This window comes from Leucopleurus acutus, assembly GCF_964270905.1.
Source record: "Leucopleurus acutus genome assembly, chromosome: X".
Lineage (NCBI taxonomy): Eukaryota > Metazoa > Chordata > Mammalia > Artiodactyla > Delphinidae > Leucopleurus > Leucopleurus acutus.
Genome location: NC_139148.1, coordinates 5792622 through 5804167, shown reverse-complemented (window position 1 = coordinate 5804167; position 11546 = coordinate 5792622).

Sequence of the window (11546 nt, the reverse complement as noted above, 5' to 3'; positions counted from 1 at the left end):
AACATTCAAAGGAATATGACTTGATTCTTTTCTTAATAAAATATTTATTTATTTATCTATCTATTTATTTATTTATGGCTGCACTGGGTCTCTGTTGCTGCACGTGGCCTTCCTCTAGTGGTGAGCGGGGGCTACTCTTCATTGTGGTGTGCAGGCTTCTCACTGTGGTGGCCTCTCTTGTTGTGGAGCTCGGGCTCTAGGCACATGGGCTTCAGTAGTTGCGGCACGAGGGCTCAGTAGTTGTGGCTTGCGGGCTCTAGAGCACAGGCTCAGTAGTTGTGGCACACAGGCTTAGTTGCTCTGTGGCATGTGGGATCTTCCTGGACCAGAGATTGAACCCGTGTCCCCTGCATTGGCAGGCGGACTCTTAACCACTGCACCACCAGGGAAGTCACTGTCTTGACTTTTTTTTTTGCGGTATGCGGGCCTCTCACTGCTGTGGCCTCTCCCATTGCGGAGCACAGGCTCTGGATGCGTAGGCTCAGCGGCATGGCTCACGGGCCCAGCCGCTCCGTGGCATGTGGGATCCTCCCGGACTGGGGCATGAACCCATGTCCCCTGAATCAGCAGGCGGACTCTCAACCACTGTGCCACCAGGGAAGCCCTGTCTTGACTCTTGAAGAAAATTTGAAGACATGATTCCCAAGACATTTTGGATTACTTGAGCATCATTGAAATAATTACATAACTTAAACTTACCCTTCTATACACTGCTTGAGTCCAATTGTCATTTTCTTTATGTACAATTTACTATTTATGTTTTATTAAATTTTCATTAATTACATTGGAGTATAGTAATATAGTCATGTCTGACTGTGATCAGTTTTCTTATTCTCAAGTAACAGTGTTTTGTAAAATGTCTAGCATGGAGCAGCAAATACATTAAGTTTATCTTCAAAGAGACAACTATGAAGAGGACATCTCTTTCTCTTTGTTAACATAAATCTGTCAGGCTAACTGAGAAGTAGGTGTGGTTAAAAAATACTGTATGATCTCACTTAAATGTGGAACCTAAAATAGTCTAACTCATCAAAGCAGAGAGTGGAGTGGTGGTTGCCAGAGGCTGGGGGAGGGGGAGACAGGAAGTGATGCTCAGAGGGTACAAAGTTTCATCTGTACAGGATGAGAAGATTCTGGAGATTTACTATACAGCATAGTACCTACAGCTAACAATACTCTAATGTATACTTAAATTTGCCAACAGCTACATCTTATGTTAAGTATTCTTACCACACACACACACACACACACAATAATAAGGATGTACACCTGAAACTAACACAATATTATAAATCAACTATACTTCAATAAAATAAAATATTAAAAATAAAAAGAATTTAAAAAATAAATAAAAGAATTATTTAAAGAAAAGTTGGCCTTTGTACCTTTATCCCCCCACCCCAATTCCACTGTCTCTCCAAAAATACACAACATACCTAGCCTAGTACACATTATATTTCTACACACAGGGTGCAGTTACGATTGCCCTGAATGTATATATTTTCTAGTTTTTAAATTTACTGTACCATGCTTAATTTACTGTACTATTTATTTTAAAATTTAAAAACATAAAAAATAACTTTCTGTAAGCAACAGAGATATATCACCTTCTTAGCAATTCTTAGCAGCTCCTCATGCTGATGTATGATTTCTTTAACCAGCACTATAATGTTGGTCTCTTAGGAAGGTTACTATTAATACTTTTACAAAACAACACTGAAAAGAATATCTTGTCTATTTATATGGTGTGACTGTGGTACAATTTTTGAAAAATTTTAATGGAACTCTTTATCCCAAGTATGCAAATTCAAAACTGGTATTCTCCCCTAATGCTCCTCCACTAATGTCTTGTCACTTTGCACTCCCGTTAATGGTGCATACAAATACCAATTTCCTATTTCCAATATTGCATATTACCTTTCTTTGTTGACTTTTTTCAAACCGATGGATTAAAATGTTATCCCTTCCGGGAGAGGTAAAATTGTCACTATATGCAGATGACATGATGCTATATATAGAAAACCCTAAGGACTCCATGCAAAAACTACTAGATCTAATAAACGAACCCAGGAAAGTAGCAGGATACAAGATTAACATTCAGAAATCGGTTGCATTCCTTCACACTAACAATGAAATACCAGAAAGGGAATGTAAAAAAAACAATACCTTTTAAAATGGTGCCAAAAAAAAAAAAAATACCTATGCATAAACCTGACCAAGAAGGTGAAAGACTTATTTACTGAGAACTATAAAATGTTAATAAAGGAAATAAAAGAGGATTCAAAGAAATGGAAAGATACCCCATGCTCTTGGATTGGAAGAATATTGTTAAAATGGCAATACCACCCAAAGCAATCTACAGATTTAACATGATCCCTACCAAATTACTCATGACATTTGTCACAGAACTAGATCAAATAATACAAAAATTTATATGGAACCATAAAAGACCCAGAATTCCTAGAGCAACACTGAGGGGAAAAAAAAAAAAAAAGAAAAACAAAGTCTGGCACAACTCTCCCAGACTTCAGACAATACTACAAAGCTACAGTAATCAAAACAGTTTGGTATTGGTATAAAAACAGGCATATGGATCAATGGAACAGAATAGAGAGCCCAGAAATAAACCCACACACCTACGGTCAATTAATCTTCGACAAAGGAGGCAAGAATATAAAATGGGAAAAAGTCTCTTCAGCAAGTGGTGCTGGGAAAGTTGGATAGCCACATGTAAATAAGTGAAGTTAGAACACACTCTCACACCATGCACAAAAATAAACTCAAAATGGTTTAAAGACTTAAACATAAGACATGACACCATAAAACTCCTAGAAGAGAGCATAGGCAAAACATTCTCAGATTTAAATCATACAAATGTTTTCTTAGATCAGTTTCCCAAGGCAATAGAAATAAAAACAAAAATAAACAAATGGGACCTAATCAAACTTACAAGCTTTTGCACAGCAAAGGAAACCATAAAAAAAGAAACAAAACAAACAGAAAAACAAAACAAAACGAACAGACAACCTACAGAATGGGAGAAAATATTTGCAAATGATGCGACAGACAAGGGCTTATCTCCAAAATATACAAACAGCTCATCCAACTCAACAACAACAAAAAAACCCACTTGAAAAATGGGCAGAAGACCTTAACAGACATTTCTCCAAAGACGACATACAGATGGCCAGTGGGCACATGAAAAGATGCTCAACATCACTAATTATCAGAGAAACGCAAATCAAAACTACAATGAGGTAGCACCTCACACCAGTCAGAATGGCCATGGTTAAAAAGTCTACAAATAACAGATGCTGGAGAGGGTGTGGAGAAAAGGGAACCCCCCTACACTGTTGGTGGGCATGTAAGTTGGTACAGCCATTATGGAAAACAATATGGAGGTTCCTCAGAAAACTAAAAATAGAATAACCATATGATCCAGCAATCCCACTCCTGGGAATATACCTGGCCAAATGTGTAATTCAAAAAGATACGTGCACCCCCATGTTTATAGCAGCACTGTTCACAATAGCCAAAAGATGGCAACAACCTAAATGTCCATCAACAGATGAATGGATAAAGAAGATGTGATACATATATACAATGGACTATTAGCCATAAAAAGGAACGAAATAATACCATCTGCAGCAACATGGATGCAACCAGAGATTATCATACTAAGTGAAGTAAGTCAGAAAGAGAAAGATAATTACCGTATGATATCACTTACATGTGGAATCTATAATATGACACAAACGAACCTATCTACAAAACAGAAACAGACTCATGGCTATAGAGAACAGACTTGTAGTTGCCAAGGGGGAGGAGCAGGGGAGGGAGAGGGATGGAGTGGGAGTTTGGGGTTGGTAGATGCAAACTATTACATTTAGAATGGATAAACAACAAGGTCCTAATGTAGAGCACAGGGAACTAAACTCAATATCCTGTGATAAACCATAATGGAATACAAAAAAAAGAAAGTGTGTATGTGTATAACTGAGTCACTTTGCTGTGCATCAGAGATTGGCACACATTGTAAATCAACTATAATAAAAAAAAGTTCATCTCTTTTTAATTCTAATGTGTTTTTTTTAAGTTTAAGCATTTCTTCAATAACCATTCTATATGCAATTCATAATTCTGAAAATGGTCTGTAATATCCCTTGGTTCTTTTTCCCACTGGGTTTGCCTTTTTCCTATGGACCTTAACATCTTCTGTATAATTATGTGGGTCAGAATAAAATTCAGAATGTTATAGTGGTAATTATCATCTGCCTTCCATGTCCCTTTATGGTTATGTGATTGTGAGGGGTAGGGAAAGTGATGAATTTTAAAATATTTATACTCTACCTGAAATACAAGAATTTGAATTTACAGAATAATTGGTGAAAATTTCAAAGACTCTTATCAAAATAAAGTTCCCAAAATCTCAGATGGAGACACACAATTATCATGAGAAGTAAGGACTGCCTAGTGTCCTGTCTAACCAATGGATAATCATCTATTCATAATGCTAAACAAATGCAGTAATACACATTTGTAAACTAACGAAAAAGAAGTAGCCAAACTGTTTTCAGATCATTTGTAGTCAGCCACCTTTTCCCACTCTCTAAACTAACAGTGGTGGTATTATAAGAGATAGGTATTGTTGAGGATAAGTTTTAAGATATGGAAGAAATGAAATTCATACGTGTGTCTCAAATGCATGCTTACATTAGTGACAGCTAACCTCTGCATGACATAGTTTGCAAAATGCTTTTAACACTTCTTCCACTTGCATGAAACTAAAAAAAATCTGAGTTGCTCTCACCCTGTAATATTAATCAAGAGAAAATATTTTCTATGTCAAGAAAATTTTTTTAATGTCATCTGGCATTTCTGGGGTCCCTCGCTTAGTTTATCAGCTATTGAGAAGCAACTTGTACATATATTTTTCATGGAAAAGCAAGAAAATATATTTTGCTGTGTTGACAGAGGTCACTGCCCCATAACTGTTATTTTCTGGGCATAGCATAGGTTCGTAGTCCCAGACGACCATCTGAACACAGCATAGAGGTGTGCAGCCATCCACGGTCGTCTGAGACCTACAGCAGCACCCAACATAGCTCAGGGTCTGCTTTTATTAATCCAAATTGAATTGACTGAAACAGGAAAACAAATCCAAAAGCCTTTCCATTTTTTCCAATTCATTTAAACTGAACAACAGGAAACTCCAAGCCAACAAATTTGGAACAGTGATTTAATGCACCCAGATAGGCTCCATGCTTTGACATACATCTTCACGCAGGAAAGCAATAAAACAAGTCAACCTGGAGTTATGGGCGTTGACTTTTAATCATTTGGCTTGTTCTGAATGTGTTGCAGAATCTCCCTGAATAAACACTTTGGGTGGAATCAGTCATTTCCTCAAAAATATTCCCCACCATCACCAGTCACAAACCAGACTAAATGTGCTCTTCGCTTACAAACCACAGAACCTACATCCGTATGCTACCTACCGCATGCCCACTGTTTCCCAATGCAGCATTACAACTCACGAGCAATGCTTTGCTGCTTCCCATGGTGCCTAGGACAGTTGGAGCGGGCTAGAACGGACCAGGGCCAACTGGACAGTTTGACTTTGGCCCAGGTCACTTATTGATGTCTGTTTTCCATCTGTCCCAGAAAGGAGTTATTTCTGCCTTGCTGCAAACACGTGAAAATGCACGGTGAGAATTCTTTTGACGGTGCGGAATGGAAACTCCGTCAGTGTAGCACGTGCACATGCGCGCACACACACACTTACACAGAGGTATTTAAATGTACTAAGAAATTTCATGGGGATCCAGCAAAACCTGAACCCCAGTACTTAGGAAACCCAGGCACCTTATGAAATGCGCACTCGCCATCTGTCTCCATCATTCACACCTCAGCTTTCGGAGAGACCTGCTCTATTTCTTCCAGATTGGAAACTTTCACACAGTCTAAGTGGACCCAGCAAGACCCTACTTACTCAGTCTCACCATGGTCCAACCTTCAAGTCACATGCCAAGTCTTAGAGACTTGTTTTTCAGTATGACAGGACAATTATGACAATTCCGAAAGACTTGCCCCAGAACATGCCATTATGGTTTTATGGCAAGAATATGAATACAAAACAACATTTATTCCAGGGAAAAAGATGTCAGTCTCTTTATCCCATAAGGCACTTAATTGAGACGTAATGGGTGTAAAGAATTCCTCTCCTTTTTTTTAAAAAAAATCTTTATTTATCTATTTGGCTGCGCTGGGTCTTAGTTGCAGCATGCGGGATGTCCGCTGCCGCACATGGGATCTTCTAGTTGCGGCCGGTGGAATCTAGTTCCCTGACCAGGGATCCAACCTGGGCCCCCTGCATTCGGAGTGTGGAATCTTAACCACTGGACATCCAGGGAAGTCCCCATAATTCCTCTTCTTGATTTGAACAGGGAAGAAGGACTTGTCTGAGGGAGTGGGGGACTGATTATTTTATTCTCCAGGTACCCAGCACATTTACATTTCCGTGTCGCGAGATATACAGTTGCAAGATGCTAGCAAACTGAGGTTGGCTCTCTCCCCGTGAAGGAGGCATCTCTTACATTTCAAGTAGTGAGCTGGTCTCTTCCTTTTCTGTATTCAAGTTAACATACTTATTCTCAGTATTAGTCACCTATTTTGCTCGCACAAACCTTGCCTCCCCAATGACACTTCTAGAATAGATTATTTTCTTACGATTTAGCTACTTTGACTTGAACTGTGAATATTATGACTTATTTTCCTTGCTCTCAAAGTAACCAATTTGTATATAAAGATGTTTTTAGAAATTAAAACCAACCAATCCTCAAGAGTCCCTCAACATTCTACCCCTCAGAGAGAGACACAGAATATACTGGAGGTGCAGATCTGCACATATCGGATCTTCTTACACATTTACCTAACAATATACAGTATTATTTACATCTTTTCACAGCATCTTTCATGCTCTAGTGTTACCCTTAAGTGCTAGATGCTAATCCACTGGATGAATGTAAGACAAGTTACTTAACTAATTTTCTATTGTGAACAACTCTGGGTTCACTTTTTGCTTTATAAAAATAAATACCTGGATTTGTGTATCTGTATGTTTAAATTTATGCATATTTTCTAGATCTTTGTGTACTTTCCCAAATATCTTCATAAACTAGCTCATTTGAAGTAAATCACATTACCAAGGAGTATATACACTTTAAAAATGAACATAGAGTGAACATATATAACGTAAGTTTGAGTATATTCATAAATTTATAATACCACCAAATTGTATAAAGGTTTCCATTTTCAGCCCTGCCCCCCCTCTTTTTTATTGGAGTAGAGTTGCTTTACAATGTTGTGTTAGTTTCTGCTCTACAGCAAAGTGAACAAGCTATACGTATACATACATCCCCTCCATTTTGGATTTCCTTCCCGTTTAGGTCACCACAGAGCATTGAGTAGAGTTCCTTGTGCTCTACAGTAGGTTCTTATTGTCTATTTTATACATAGCCCTTTTTAAAAAAAACCAAACATGATATTACTACTTTGTTAAATCTTTGCCAAAATAATAGGAAAAAAAGTAAAATCTTGCAAAATTATTTTTTGGCAGGAGGGATAGCAGTGAGGTTTGATTATTTTATATGTTTACTGGCTATTTTTTGTCTTATTCTGGAAATTGCCTGTTCACGTCTTTATTCATTTTTGTTTTGTTGGTTGTGAAGGCTATTTTGAGGGGCCAGTAAGATATCAGTTTTTTGTGTTTTTTTTTTTTGCGGTACGCGGGCCTCTCACTGTTGTGGCCTGTCCCGTTGCGGAGCACAGGCTCCGGACGCGCAGGCTCAGCAGCCATGGCTCACCGGCCCAGCCGCTCCGTGGCATGTGGGATCTTCCCAGACCGGGGCACGAACCCGTGTCCCCTGCATCGGCAGGCGGACTCTCAACCACTGAGCCACCAGGGAAGCTCAAGATATCAGTTTTTTGCTTATTGATGTATGACCATTTCTTTCCAGGTAACTGTGTCATTTGAATTTTTATGTAGTGCATTTTGCATACAGAATAAATAAAATATCGCATTTTTCCTTTACACTTTAATTTCTAATTGTCATACCTGAGAATACTTTCCTTGACAGAACATTACAGAAGTCACCCATGGTTTTGCTTTTTTTTTTTTTTTTTTTTGGTTTTTCTGGTAGTGTTAAAGTTTTGTTTACTACGTGTAATTTTTGAAAATCTATCTACAATGCATTTCGCTGTGTGGCGTGAGATAGGCATCCAGTTTTCATGAGAATAATCCATCTTTTCAGGAGAGATGTGGAATGCCAGCTTTATGAACTACTGCTTCCATTGTTACCATACCCTTGTTTCTGTTACCTGTCTATTCTAGCATGTGTTTATTATTGTTTCTATTTTATAGTCCTCTGTGTTCCAATGCCCCATCCTCTCTCTCTTCGGTATGTTTCTGGCTGTTCTTTCACTCCAGGTGAATTTTAGAAGTCAACAAAGGGAATCTGGCTGGGGTTGTTCTGAACTTTTGGAAAGTCATTTAGGGCGTATGAACATTTCTACAGTATTGAGGCGTCTCAGCGACCACTTATGCCTCCAGTTTCTGAAGCACTTCACTCTTCTTTAGCTATATGGACTTCTTCTTCATATTTTTCATTCCTAGTACTTGTAAGTAAGTTTACTCCTGGGAATGTAAGTATTTTGCTTGGTACTATGAATGCAGTATTTCTAATGCATTTTTTGAGTGTTATTTGGATATACAAAACCTTTTTATAGAAGTACCTTTCCTAAGTGAATTCTTTTTTTTTTTTTTCTAATCCTTTTCAAACTTTGAAGGTTTTTAGTGACTAGCACTTTTACGCGATGGTTTAAACCTTTTGGTGATAACGGAACACTGCTCTTAATCTGACTGTGCTTGGAAAGGCTTCTGTTCTTCTGCCGCCTTCCCTGAGGCTGAGATTAGCTCCTCTCAGATTAAGAAAGGAGGAAGCACTTTTGATTTAACTGAGGAATCTTATTAAAATGTCTTTTTCAGATGTCTGTTTCTGTGCAGCAGGGAGGGAATCCCATCCTTTTAACTTTGTCATCAGTGACCATCCTCATCAATGGGTTTACTAATGTTATCACAGGCTGATCCTTAGATTTCTGGCATGTAACGCTGTCATGATATGCTCTTTATTGCTAAGTACAGATAGGTTCATTCCTTCCTGTATTCATTCATTCATTCAACCTGTATCTGACCATTTCAAATTAATATATGTACTACAATGGAATGAATGGAATGGAACGGAATGCGGTTCCAGAGTGCGCAAGGATTACGCAGGGTAATACAATGGGGTGGTGTGTGACTACCTTAGTCACGGAACCCAGGGCACCACCTCTCTGAAAAGGTGACAATTTCAGCAGATGAGTGATGAGGAAGATGCAACTTTGACCTATTGTGAGCTCTCCGAGTGGGGAATGGGTTTGGCCTCTTCAGTGCACAAAAGGAATGCCAGTTTGGCGGTGGATTAATGACTGGTATTGAATTTGCTGTAAAACTAAAGAATCTTTGGAAGGCCCCTTCTCTTCTAAGGCCCTGCGCCTAAATTCAGATTTTTTAGTTTTATATTCTTTTTAAAAATAATTTAAGCTTTACGTCTCACGACATCTTTATCTGTGTCTGCTAATGACAGAAGGATAATGATAAAAGATGTGGTCTGATCAACTTCTGGCCAAGTTACGCTAAGAAATATAGACTTTCCTTTAGGGATAATGGAAGATTTATAAACAAGGGAGTTGCCTGACCTGATATACATAATCTACGTACGTATATATGTTATATATTATACTATATATATTAGACTTTGTTTTTAGAGGAGTTTTAGGTTCACAGCAAAATGGAGGGGAAGGCACAGAGAGTTCCCATATGCCCCCTGCCCCCCACATATGCACAGCCTCCCCCATTGTCCACACCCCCCTCCAGAGGGTACATCTGCTACAGCCGATGAACCCGTACTGACACATCATCATCACCCGAATCCACAGTTTACATTAGGGTTCACCCTTAGTGGTGTACAGTCCACAGGTTCGGACGAACGCACAACGGCATGTGTCCTCCGTGAGAGCGTCATACAGAGCCATCTCCCTGCCCTGAAGTGCCTCTGTGCTCCGCCTGTTCACCCCTCCCACCTCCCCAATTTATAGTTTCAAAACATCATTCTGCTTCTCGGGCAGATAATGTACTAGACAAAGGGAACACTGGAAAAAAGGAAACGAGTTGCTACGAGGCACCATTTTGTTTGCCTCTTTGCGTTAATATGTTCAAAGTGAAACTAATCTAACTTTGGTCAGATGTGGCACCTGTAATATCTTTCAAAAGGCCTTTGCTCCAAAACAACTCTGTATCTATGTAAAACCTTTGGCATTATGGTATTCAAGAGAATATTTTAATCTCCTTTTTATTGTTTAGCTATCAGCAGACCAAAACAATCCAGACAGTGGTTACTGCTCAAGTAACTTCTCAGCAGGCGGAAGAATCAAACTACAGAGAGGCCACGGTCACCAAAGAAAGGAGACCATCTTCTACAGCTGTGTTCTTATGGCCATGAAGGACAGTGATGTTGGGGCCTCACACAGCCCTTGCTTCTCTAGATGTGGCTCTTCTGTGTGTTCTCATGACACCTATGTATGCTTCCTGTAGCACAATAACATGCTTATACACACACACAGAGTCAACTCACATTCTTCGTGGTAGTAGTATTCCATACGTCACCACAAATACTGAATTCGCAAATACTGAACCATCGCTCCTACAGGAAATACAGGGTTACGTGCCTATAAGCATCTGGTCACATTTTCATCCACTGCCCATATATAACTTTGTTTTATGTGTGTTTTACGTGTGCTTCTGTTTAAAGACACCTTATTGAATATATATTGTGGATACACTAACGTTGAACGCACGTCCATCCGCACTACAAGTCAACCCTGAATGAAGCTTTTCCAACACCTATTTTCTCTCTAAGACACGCCACAAACTTCTTACGCTGAGGAACACTACCTCGGTACTTCATCACCACACTCAACGGCATTTTAGGCAGCAAAATCATCAACCAAAAGGACAAAAATGCAAACAACTTTTTAGACCATGTAAAGGACACCTGTTTATAGTAGGAGAGCTGAAAAGGGCAGAGCACTGACCTCAGCTAGGGACGTGGGCGGCACTGAACTCAACACTTTTACCACTGTGCACGTCCATGGATAACTGCAAACATGCTGTAAGTATTGATTTGGGTTGCAAATAATTTAAGTAAGACCAGCCTGCAAATACGGAACCTACAAAAAATGAGACTCAACTGTGTATCTCTTCTGCAACAGACTGTGAGCTTTCAGAGGGCGGGATGCAGACACGACCCATCCTTGTTCCAATGAAAACAGCATCGTGTCTAACCCTGGCTAATCCATGGACTGTTGTTTTCAAACTTTAAAAAATTATAGCATTTTTTTTTAACCTGACACCCCAGTAAAACAGGTAAACGTGATAAAAGTGGGCT